We start from the raw sequence: 11,722 nt of genomic DNA, 5'->3' as shown, positions 1-11,722 counted from the left end.
AACGTGTTATGGAGTTCTTTAAATCCAACTTGTGACTATATTTTCAGCTTAATTCCCAAATGCTTCAACATATTTCGCCCAATTCTTAGGGTTGTGAAATTTTTTCCAATTATTATAAATGTGACGATAATTAGCATCAAAACTCCTTTAGGTTTTACCTACATTAGTCACAACTAAATTGCACATATAATCTTAATATTATATAAATTATTTTAATCATGTAGTATGATGGATTTGAAAAAAAAAAATTGTACGGTTAATGTCTGAATTGTTAAATCAAATTCAGTTAATGTTTGTGACAGAAAGTGCTTCTCCTCATATAATTTTTTTGTTGTTAAGGAAATGACAATAGAGATTAAACATCCGTGCAACGTTGTAATTTTAACCATTCAACAACGTATGTTTAGCCAATTGCTCATATAAAATGTTATTAGTAAAATTAGATGAAATAATGTATTAAGAGTCCGTGCATCGCACGGGTCCTAATCCTAGTTTGTTATATAGGTGTAAAAAGTGTATGTGATCGCCTACGTGGACTAGTTATTAATAAATAAAAGGGTAAAATATGCATTATGACGTCAGTAAAACCATTTTAAGTCAAACAAATTTGTCACGATTATTTTACGGACGGTTTCTTATGTAGTATATACCAGTAACTAGAAACATATATTCAAACCAAAAAAAAAATATTAAAAATCTCTTGTTTGAGGAAAACATTAATTATATTTATTGCATATTGATATGTGCTAGTAATTCAAATAAATAGCCCAATCAAAACCACGTCAGCCAATCAACTTAATAGTTATCGCTCTATCCAAGTGTCTCAGCTAACTTGCATCTCTGACCGTAGATAAGCATTCATCCAAAGGTTCTCGTTAAAACATCGTAAAAATATTTATGGATCCGTGCGACCCTCATTTGGACCAATCAGCGCTCACATTTTCTCTCGCTCCCCTATATAAAAATCCACTCACTGGAGTCCTCATCATCATTATCTCTCAATTCTTCATCTATACATAAACCTAAAAGCCAACTCCATCGTCGTCTTCCCTTCAGAGGCAGCTTCTTTTTGATGAGGTTTTTCGCTCTCTCGAGTGAGGGATTTTATCCTTTTAGTAAGATTGTTCAATATTTATTTTCTTTTCTTTTCCTATGATGCATGATCCACAAACTCTATTAACACACAACTAGTGCTTTTTTACCCACGCGTTGCACGGGGAATATGTCTATTGTATTTGATACATCGATTCATATTTTAAATTATAAATATTTAAGATGCTAAGAATATAAGAATAATCATAATAAAGATGTAGATATTTAAAGAGCACAAATTTTGAAAAACACAGAAGTTAATAAACCAAAAACTTTAATATTTGCATATGTGAGGTATAACTGAATTTTGTTTGTGAAGATGTATACTCGTGTTGCATAAAAGGTAATGTTTTTGTGTTTTAGATATATAACAATACATAAATATATAATTATTTTTTAAATTATTAAAAATACACTTAAGTTATAGAAAATGAATTTTATTTTTTTTAACTCGTACAAGTTTTCATTTTCATATAAAATGTTTCTCCCTGTGAGATATCTTAACTCTAATTTGTTAGCACTAATAAATTCAGGTCATAATTTTATAGTCCATATGTATTAATATTTTGTATTCCTCGTACTTTTCTTACTATCAAATTATTATGGGAAATGCTAACTTACTCCCACTAGATTTTGTGAAGAAGTAAGTTAGCATGCAACACCTTTTTTACTTGGACGAAAATCTCCTGCTCTCTCTTCTTTAAAGGTAGTTTAAACCATGGCTATTTATGTAATTGTGATTTAAAACTTCCTCATTTCTCTCACTCATTTACTGCTTCTTTCCAATCCACACAAAATTAACATCATCACTGTTCCCAATCCCTAATTTCATGAATTCTGGTTCAACGGTTCAAGTCTTCTGGAACAGCAAAGTGAAGCTGGAAACATCCATGGTGAAACTTCATTCCTGCCGGATTGGAACTACCCAGACTAGAGCAACCCATTCACGCAGCAAAAGCATCATCCGCGTTTGAAAAAGCGCCGCCGGATCTGCATCATGAGCCACCATGTCGCTGAGTTCGAGTTTGAAAATCTCTGAAAGATTTACGCTCTATATCAAAAAGTTTGAAAATTCTTACCTACACTACTTCATTTAAACCAATCAAACTTAAGGAATAATCAGAAGAAGATGTGCATTTCTAATTCATTATTTGCTGCAGAACAGGGAGAAGTGGCAGCTTTCAATCTCTACGCCATAAGAGAAGAGCACATCCTGATTTGATTTGCAGTAGAATAAGGAGATGAAGTGGCGAGAAAAGAGAGAGACAAAGTGGGAAGTGGGAGGAAAGAGAAAATTGAGTTTTTTAAATTAAAAAAATAAAAAATTGAAATTACATAATTGCCCCAAACTAAAACTGGTTTGAAGAAAAATGAGTTGGGTTTTTTGTCCAAAAGAAAAGGTGTTGCATGCTAACTTACTCCTTCACAAAATCTAGTGGGAGAAGAAGATGAAGAAAGGTGACACATCCGCCGTCCTCTGCTATTTGTCGCCACCAAATGCGATTTTCGACGACCGCCGCCACTTGCAAATTGGCGTATCTCCCTCCTCTGGCCTCTATTCACCACGAAACCGCCACCTAGATGATCTTCGTCTCGAGGAGAAAGACGCCTAGTGTCCATTGTGGTAGTCGCTGTCACTCTGTCGCAGACCGCCGTGTCCGCTCGTCTTCTCTAGCAACCTTTTTTTCATAAAGGAAGGTACTCTCATGAAGATCTTCCTTCCCTCTCTTCGAATCGAGACCTGAACAAAGAATGGAGATGTTTGACGGACTCGCATGCATCTCAGATACATATCCAAGTTCCACACTCCTCTATGATTGTACCCTCCTTGGATCCAACCCTCTACTCCACCGTCGAAGCATCCGCTGGACGCCCTCTCCTTTCTTCACCTTTACAACCTCTTGGTTGATTGAGCCTAGAGATTTTGTGTTTGAATGTGGGCCAAGTTGTGGTTGTGGACATGATTATGACAACAGAGTTTCTCAAAAGGATTTACAATACTATCTCGAGGTTTATCGTACAATCAATAAAGGATAGGTTGTTAAAACATGGGGCTTCATTCCTTTTGACGCACCTTTTTTGGAATATGCCAGCGAGCTTCACAAAATTGAAGAGTTGGATATTGATTCCATATAGGAATATGTTTTTGAATTTGCAAATAACCAATGAAGAAGAGGGGCGAAAGAGAAATTTACATAATGTATCGTTACCTGTAAGTATTTGTGTTGAAAGAAATGATGATGATGAGACCACGGAGAATGTTCTTGAGTTTTAAATGTTTGCAAAACTCAGGAACATTTTCCATTGTCTCTTCATCATCAACACTTCTTTCAACACAAAAGCTTGCAGGTAATGATACATTGTGTAACAGTCTATTTCGCCCTTCTACTTCATTGATTATTTTCAAACAATCAATTTCAAAACCACATTCACTTACTGAATCAATAACCAACTCTACATTTTTGCGAAGCTCCTTGACATATTCCAAAACAGGTGTGCCAAAAAGAATGAAGTCTCGTGTATTAACAGCCCATCCTTTACTGATTTTAAGATAAACTTGAAGACAATATTGTAAATCCTTCTGAGAAATTCTATTGTCGAATCATGTCCACAACCACAGCTTGGCCCGCATTAAAACATGAAATCTCTAAGCTCAATCACTCTAGAGGTTGTGAACGTGAAGACATGAGAGGACGTCCAGCAGCTGATTCGATGGTGGAGTAGAGGGTTGAATCCAAGGAGGGTGCAATCATAGAGGGGGTGGAACTTGGCTCTGTATATGAGATGCACGCAAAGGTGTCCAGCGGTTTCTTTCTTTTTTCAGATCTCGGATATGAACGGAGTGGAGGCCTTTATGAAAAAAAAGGGTTGCCGGAGAAGGAGATCGGAGACAGCAGCCAGTGGGAGAGTGACGACGGCGACAACAAAGGCCACTGGCCTCCTTCTCCTTGTGATGATGATCATCAAGGTAGTGGTTTCTTTGTCAATATAGGTCATTGGTGGGTGACACAACCATTTGCAGGTGGCGGTGGTCGTCGGAAATCGCCTCTGGCAGCGACGTATAGCAGAGGACAGCGGAGGTGTCGCCTTTCTTCATCTCCTTCGCTTTGGAGCGAGAACCTTCGACCCAAAAATTACCTTGAGAAATTAAAGAGAGGAGCGAAACAAGTGGATGTTCCATCTTGAATGTACTATTATTCATGGCAATGATTCTGCAGAAGAAAAAAAGGAAAAAAAAAGCAATAAACCCAATTGTAGAATTAGGGTTTGGTACGAGGGTAGCGATCAATTGAGGAACGAAAACTATTCAAAAAAAAAAGAACAATTGCAATTATTAGACTTGAAGCTTTAGTGACGTATAAAATACATATGTGAGAGGTCGAAATATACAAATAGGTGTTGAAGCTTTTAGTGGCATATAATTCCTCAAGAATTTAATACATGTAAAGAGAGGTAGATGAAAAATTGAAGTTCAGGTAAAATCTCAACATGAAGGGTTCCTAATCTATCATAATTTCCTCAACCAATTCATGCATTACCCTATACTCATTCATTATTTACATACCTTTTCCTGAGTCCATGGAATTGTAAATAACCCACACCACATAGCAACCATGAGTAAAAAACCAAGGGAATTATTTTTTGTTTTGCACAAATCTTCCTAGACCACCGTTCCACTTTTACGATAGTGAGGAAATCCACCACAATGAATAATAGTGAAAGCAATGTTAATGTCGATTAGAAGATAAAATCTTGTATTTGAAACACCAAATTCCAAACTTTGAAGCTTTCATATGCATCTCGACCATCTGGTGTTTAGCACTAAGAGAGGGGAGAAATCTATCTATATATATTAGAAAAGAACAACTTCTAGTATGACGTGTCGCTCTCACAGGCCAAGTTAGTGACGTGTCGCTCTGAGATTAATTCTCACTTAATTATTTACACGTCAGCTTTTCCACCTATTAATTCTCATTTAATAATTTACACATCAGCTTTTCCACCTTGGCCCTATTTGCCACATTAAATTTTAGATTTGATTAGGATTTAGGTTGTTTATTTCTTGATTTAATCTTAATTTATTTTTAATTTATTTTTAGAGCATTAATTAATTTTTATGGTATTTTTATTGAATTTTTGGATTTTTAATTAATGCAGAATTTTATGAGTTTTTATTGTGATTTGCTAGATTTTGATAGTTTTTATCTATATTTATTTAGTACCTTTTTAAATTTTAGATTTGATTAGGATTTAAGTTGTTTGTTTTTATGTATCTTTGTTAGATAGTTTCTGTTAAAAAAATATTCCTAAAAAATATTGTTTTTTATATAGAGTATCAATATCAATCTATATTAGAAAATAAAAAGGGTTAGTAGAGCAAAAAAACCTTCATACGTTCTCTATCTCTAAATACTCACACAATTTTCTCTATTTCTCCCTTCTTCATCTCAACCATGGCAAACCTCAAATCATATATGCTTCAAAAACAACATGGACCTTCACTCACTTCAATTAAAATTTTCATTATAAATTCAATTTTAACAAAGCATATATTCTTCAATTTTAATGATTCTTTCATGTAGTTCTAGAAGTGTCTTTTGTTCGCCAAAGCATGTTTTAACCCATTCTATGTTTCATTATTATTGTTTTGTAATGTTCATGTATTAATGTGTTTGTTGATAAAAGAAAATTAACATTGATAGGTGAACATCCCATTTATTTTTTTTCATTGTTATGTATGTTATTTCAACATTTATCTGTTCTCACTGGTCATGAAAGGTGAATTGTTTTCCATCTGTTCTCACTTTTTAAGGGGGGATTAAAAGTTTCTTTGATGTTGTAAGCTTATGAATTAGGCTAACCAGATCTTATTGCAGTGTGTTATCCAAATCTTAAGGCTAATGGTCATAAGTACGTACTTTAATTTGAGGCATGTACTACTAACAAAGATTGAGATATAGGTGCATTTGAATGTATGTGAACATTTATACAAACATAGTCTTAGTGACTAACATAAGCGAGGTGAGATCAATAAAAAAAATATTGTGCATATAAAATAAAAATCAGAAAAATTCACTAAAAATACCATAAAATTTAATTAATACTCTAGAAATAAATCAAAAATAAATTAAGATAAAATCAAGAAATAAACAATCTAAATCCTAATCAAATCTAAAATTTAAAAAGGTATTTTTATGAGAATATAATTAACTTGAGATCAATAAAAAAAATATTGTGCATATAAAACAATAGAAAATATATATTTTTTAATTAATCGAGGTATGTGGAAAAGTAGTGTGATTCATTTCACCTTGCAATTTAGATTTTTTCATAGTTTTGGTGGGATTCTTCTACAACTGAATACCTATAGGTTAGTGTTAATTTGGAATTGCCAAATCCTATTGCTAGGTTGCATTTTTTTTTTTTCTGGAATGGTGAATTTTCTTTAGAATTTTATGGTCCCTTATTTACTTAAGCTAAATCTTGAGAACATTTATTTGTTTGCATATGAACTTTTTGTTGTATATTTTATTAATATTTCAAAAGATTTAAATTGAATTTAAATTAAAAATATTTATCTATTTATGATTGGCATCCCGTTTATGTTTACAATTAAAATATTGATTACATGGTTAATATGTTACCATTCAATATTTCCCTCTCTGTTCTTATATAAGTTTTCTTTGTGCCAAACGTTACCTTCCCTCTCATAATGTACATGGTAAAAGCTTTTCAATTCCCGTGAAAAACATACCGCCAGTCTACCAGCACCTTTCATAAGTTCTAAACCATATAGTTACATATGCCCTTAAGAGTGTTAATTAATTTTTATCGTATTTTTATTGAATTTTCGGATTTTTATTTAATTCAGGGTTTTATGAGTTTTTATTGTGATTTGCTAGACTTTGGTAGTTTTTATCTATCTTTAATTAGTACCTTTTTAAATTTTAGATTTGATTAAGATTTAAGTTGTTTATTTCTTGATTTTAGTTTGGATCTTTTATTTTATTTTGAGAGTATTAATTAATTTTTATGGTGTCTTTATTGAATTTTAGGTCTTTATTTAATTTATGATTTTATAAGTTTTTATTGTAATTTGCTAGATTTTGAGAGTTTTTATCTATCTTTAATTAGTACCTTTTTAAATTTTAGATTTGATTAGGATTTAGGTACTTTAATTCTTGATTTTTTCTTAATTTGTCATATTTTTATTTATTATGAATTCCAGGAAAATGGAGTTGATCTTGGTCTGAGGGACCACAGAGCTACCATGGACACGCAGAGATTTGATGGTTGCTAGGTGAATTTGGCAGAGTTTCTCATTAACTGCGGACTAGAGCTCATAGGTTACTGCATATAAGGTTTGATGTACATTTATGGAGGGTGAAAGGATATTACTCCGGCAAATCAACCATTATTAATGTGAATGCAATCATTATTATTTTTAATGTGATATTTTGTTTTATATAAAAACTATCATTGTAAAATCTTCTTTTTAACTTTAGAGATTTCTTTATGTATATGTAACGTGAGATTTTGTAAAACCCCAAGGATTTCTCTATACAGTTAACTTCTTTATTTCTCTGATAAATGAGTATCCATTTAGTAAGATGATTTGCATCTAAAGCTGCTCTGAAATCTAAAAACTATTGTTGTTTGTATTTGGGTTTAATTTTCAATTTATATGTTTTAATTTTAAATTACAATAATGCTACCTACGTGAGATTTTGTTTTATATAAAAGGTATCATTATATTTTTTTAAAAAAATCATTATATTCTAAACTAATTGATTGATATTATGTCAAATTTCAAATAAAATCAAATGAGATACCAACCGAATGCATTCAGTTACTCCCTCCGTCCCCTATTATAAGTCACTTTTACCTAATTTTCTAGGATTAAAAAAAGTGGTTAGAATTAGTTAGTTACAATAAATTTGTATCTTTTTTCCTAAACTGACCACATTTAAAAGTATATCAATTCAATGAATCTCATCTACCTCTCTCTCCATATTAATGTTCCACTATCTTGAAAACCCCCTTCCACCAATAAAAAATAAGTTTTGGAAGTTTTTTGAGTAGATATAAATGAAAGTGACCTCGATAATAAAGAAAAATATTGGAAAGTAGGAAAATTCTTTAAATGCTACAAGGGTAAACATGGAGAGAAAAAATTAATGTTGCATAGATATTGTAAAGTGATTTATATTTTGGGACAAAAAAAACTCACAAAAAGTGACTTATAATAGGGGGCGGAGGGAGTATAAATGACGAGGAGAAATTTCTGTACCTAAAATTCATTTCCAAAACAAATCTATCTTGGCTAATTTGAAAATTTTAAATCTATATTGATTTATGAAATTTATAAGATTTTGTTTCTCTGATAAATGAGAATCCATTGAGTAAGATGATTTGCATCTAAGTCTGCTCTGAAACCTAAAAGCGGTTGTTGTTTGTATTTACGTATAATTTTCAATTGTATGTTTTAATTTTAAAGTACTATAATGCTATCTACGTGAGATTTTGTTTTATATAAAAAGTATCATTATACTTTTTTTATACAATCATTATATTCTAAACTAATTAATTGATATTATTTTAATAGAATAAATTTAATATAATTAACTTTAGTATTATTTTCAAAATTTAAAGAGTGTATATTTATATAAGTATATAACTATAATAATTGGGAAGGGAAATGCTAACTTACTCCCACTAGATTTTGTGAAGGAGTAAGTTAGCATGCAACACCTTTTTTACTTGGACGAAAATCTCCTGCTCTCTCTTCTTTAAAGGTAGTTTAAACCATGGCTATTTATGTAATTGTGATTTAAAACTTCCTCATTTCTCTCACTCATATATATATATATATATATATATATATATATATATATATATATATATATAACAAATTTGGTACACGTGGGAAAAAATAAAAGCAAAAATGAAGAAGAAGAAAAAACAAAAGAAAACATACAACTCCTGAACTGATGCCTCATAAACGAGGTTCCAATAGCATCCAGAAGTAGCAAGAGGTCCACTCCCTTTAGAGTAGTCGAAATAAAAACAAAAGAATCTCTTTGGTGGGTATCATGCTTGGCAAGAAATTCAGCACTTGTGTCATTAACCGTAGCGACCAACGTTTTAACTACTGATATACTTCGGTCACTAAATCGGTCACTAACTGTTTTAGTGACCGATTTTACCCATTTAGCGATTGATTTGGCGGTCACTACTGGACTGTTTTCTTGTAGTGTTCTCTCAAGTTGTGATTCAACACCACCCTCCAAGGCCACTTTATAGGATCAACGATATTATAGGTGAGTGAAGCATAACAATGGCGATGAAAAAACACATGCCTCGCCAACCAAAAAATTTTCTTAGAATTTGTTTGGCACTCCATAATACACAAACCCAACTCCCATGCTCTACTCAAACCATGGAAAATAACAAGAAGCTCAATGTGAAGGATATCCTGGTCATCATGATAGCTAAGGAATCCCCAACCAAACACCAACCACATACCCAAACATCCATCAAATCCTCATCTACGCGGGTTACACCATACATTGTGACGGATTTATGTGTAAGGGTATGAGGGCAAATGCCCTCACTTACTTTTAGAAAAAACATTAGAAAAAAATAATTGTGGTAAAACTATGTGGTTTTTTATGGCCCCTTTGATAAAAAAAATGTCTTCACTTATGTTCCACATTGCTAAATGCCCTCATTTGTGTCTCACATTGTTAAATGTCCTTATTTGAGTAGTAAAAGTAAGTGGTTTTTTATAGCCCATTTAGTAAAAAATGTCTTCACTTGTGTCCATTTGGTAGAAAATGTCTTCACTCCTAATAGTATATGTTATTTTTTTTGTTCGAATTTATATGTATATATTGCCATCTGATGACCCGGGTGTTTAATCTATTTTTCTAGTTTATTTCCATGCATTTTGATATATTATTTAGGATATTGTAGTCATTTTATGTCACTCCATGATTATTTCATGCATTTTACAATTTTTATGTGGTTTTTAGTATTTTTATATATTTTTATGATTTTTATTTAGATTTATTAGGATTTAAGTTAATTTATTTTTTATTGATATGTTTTATTTTGAATTATTATCTTTTTAGTATTTTATTTTGATTTATTTTATCTTTTTAGGATTTAGTTTGTTTATTTATGGATTTTATCTTATTTTATCTGATTTTTATTTAATGTTAAAATCAGGAATAATAGAGCTGATCCGGCGCTGCTGTTCCACTGAAGTTACCATGCACGTGCAGAAATCAGATGGCTGCAGCTTAATTCCCTTCCACGTGTCGTGATCGTGCCAGGGGTCCACCATACAACTTTGGTCCGCGAAGCACTTGATTTTATGCTTTAAAGCTTGGACCAGTGGAAAGGCGACACGTGGCAGAACTAAAAGACAAGATTTTGGCTATTTGAAGCATATCACGTGGTTGAATTTACAAATACAGATTGTGTTTGGAAAAAGACGGAAACAGAAGCAATATGATCAGAATTTTAGAGAGTAGCTTTTGAGTCTTTTTCCTGGAATTAACCCTAGCATTGAAGCTTTTTGAAGAACCTTTATTTTTCTCAATAAATTATTTGATCATGAAAGTCATGCTTAGCTAAACCTCCGTAGGTACTTGGAGTGTCTGGTTTGACTCTTTTGATCTTATGTTTTGATTTACTTTTTAGACTCATGAATCCTATTTTTATTTATGAATTTCTCATCTTTTATCTATGAATCTTTATGCATGAAGATTAACTTTGCTATTTTGTATGCGATTGAGAAATCGGTAGAAAATAGGGATCCGGTGAGGAACTGATTAGGAACGCCTACGCCTTATAGATAATGATAACTTCTAATTGTGTTGGCTAGTAACTAAGAACTTTAATTCTCCAATTGAATTCGTCTAGGAACTAAGAGATTAGTGTTAGCAGTTTAATTGGAAGTTCTGCGTAGTTAAGAGATTATCACGTAGAAACTTAGGCAAACACCATAAATTAGTGTTAGCAGTTTAATTCAGTGGCGGAACCAGGATTTTCGTGGAGCCTGGGCAAGGTTAGTACTAAGCTTAACTGCCCACACTTAATGTCTGACCTAGGTTTTAAATTGCGGTTTGTAGATACTGCAGTTGCAAGCATTGCGGCTGTTACGACGTGAATAACTTGTTGCAATGGAAAATATGTTACATTCTCAATTAAACATTCAACTTAAACATATAGGTATACTTCATAATTATAATGTTTGACATACCAAATTAAAACTTAAAAGGTTCAATAGATTTGAGATAAAATAAAAAAACTATTTTCTTATCTATAGTATCAAATAGTATCCTAAAATCATTTGAGCAATTATTTAAATACTTAAAAATTTCAATTATTAGTGAATTAAATAATGAAACAATTTGCTAATTTAGTCAATAATTTTTTTTATCAAACTTAATGAGTATCTCATTAAAAGAGGTTGAGGCCCAAAGATATGTACAAAACCCAACTGATTCTACAGAGCCCTAAAAAGCATGAAAGTAACTATCTTAGACAAAAACAAAAAACAAAGCCAAAGAAAAATAAAAGCATGAAAGTCTAGTGGTTGCCAGCTGCTTGGAGATATGAA

Source organism: Lotus japonicus, chromosome 5 (assembly GCF_012489685.1).
Source record: "Lotus japonicus ecotype B-129 chromosome 5, LjGifu_v1.2".
Lineage (NCBI taxonomy): Eukaryota > Viridiplantae > Streptophyta > Magnoliopsida > Fabales > Fabaceae > Lotus > Lotus japonicus.
This window is presented reverse-complemented; position numbering follows the sequence as displayed.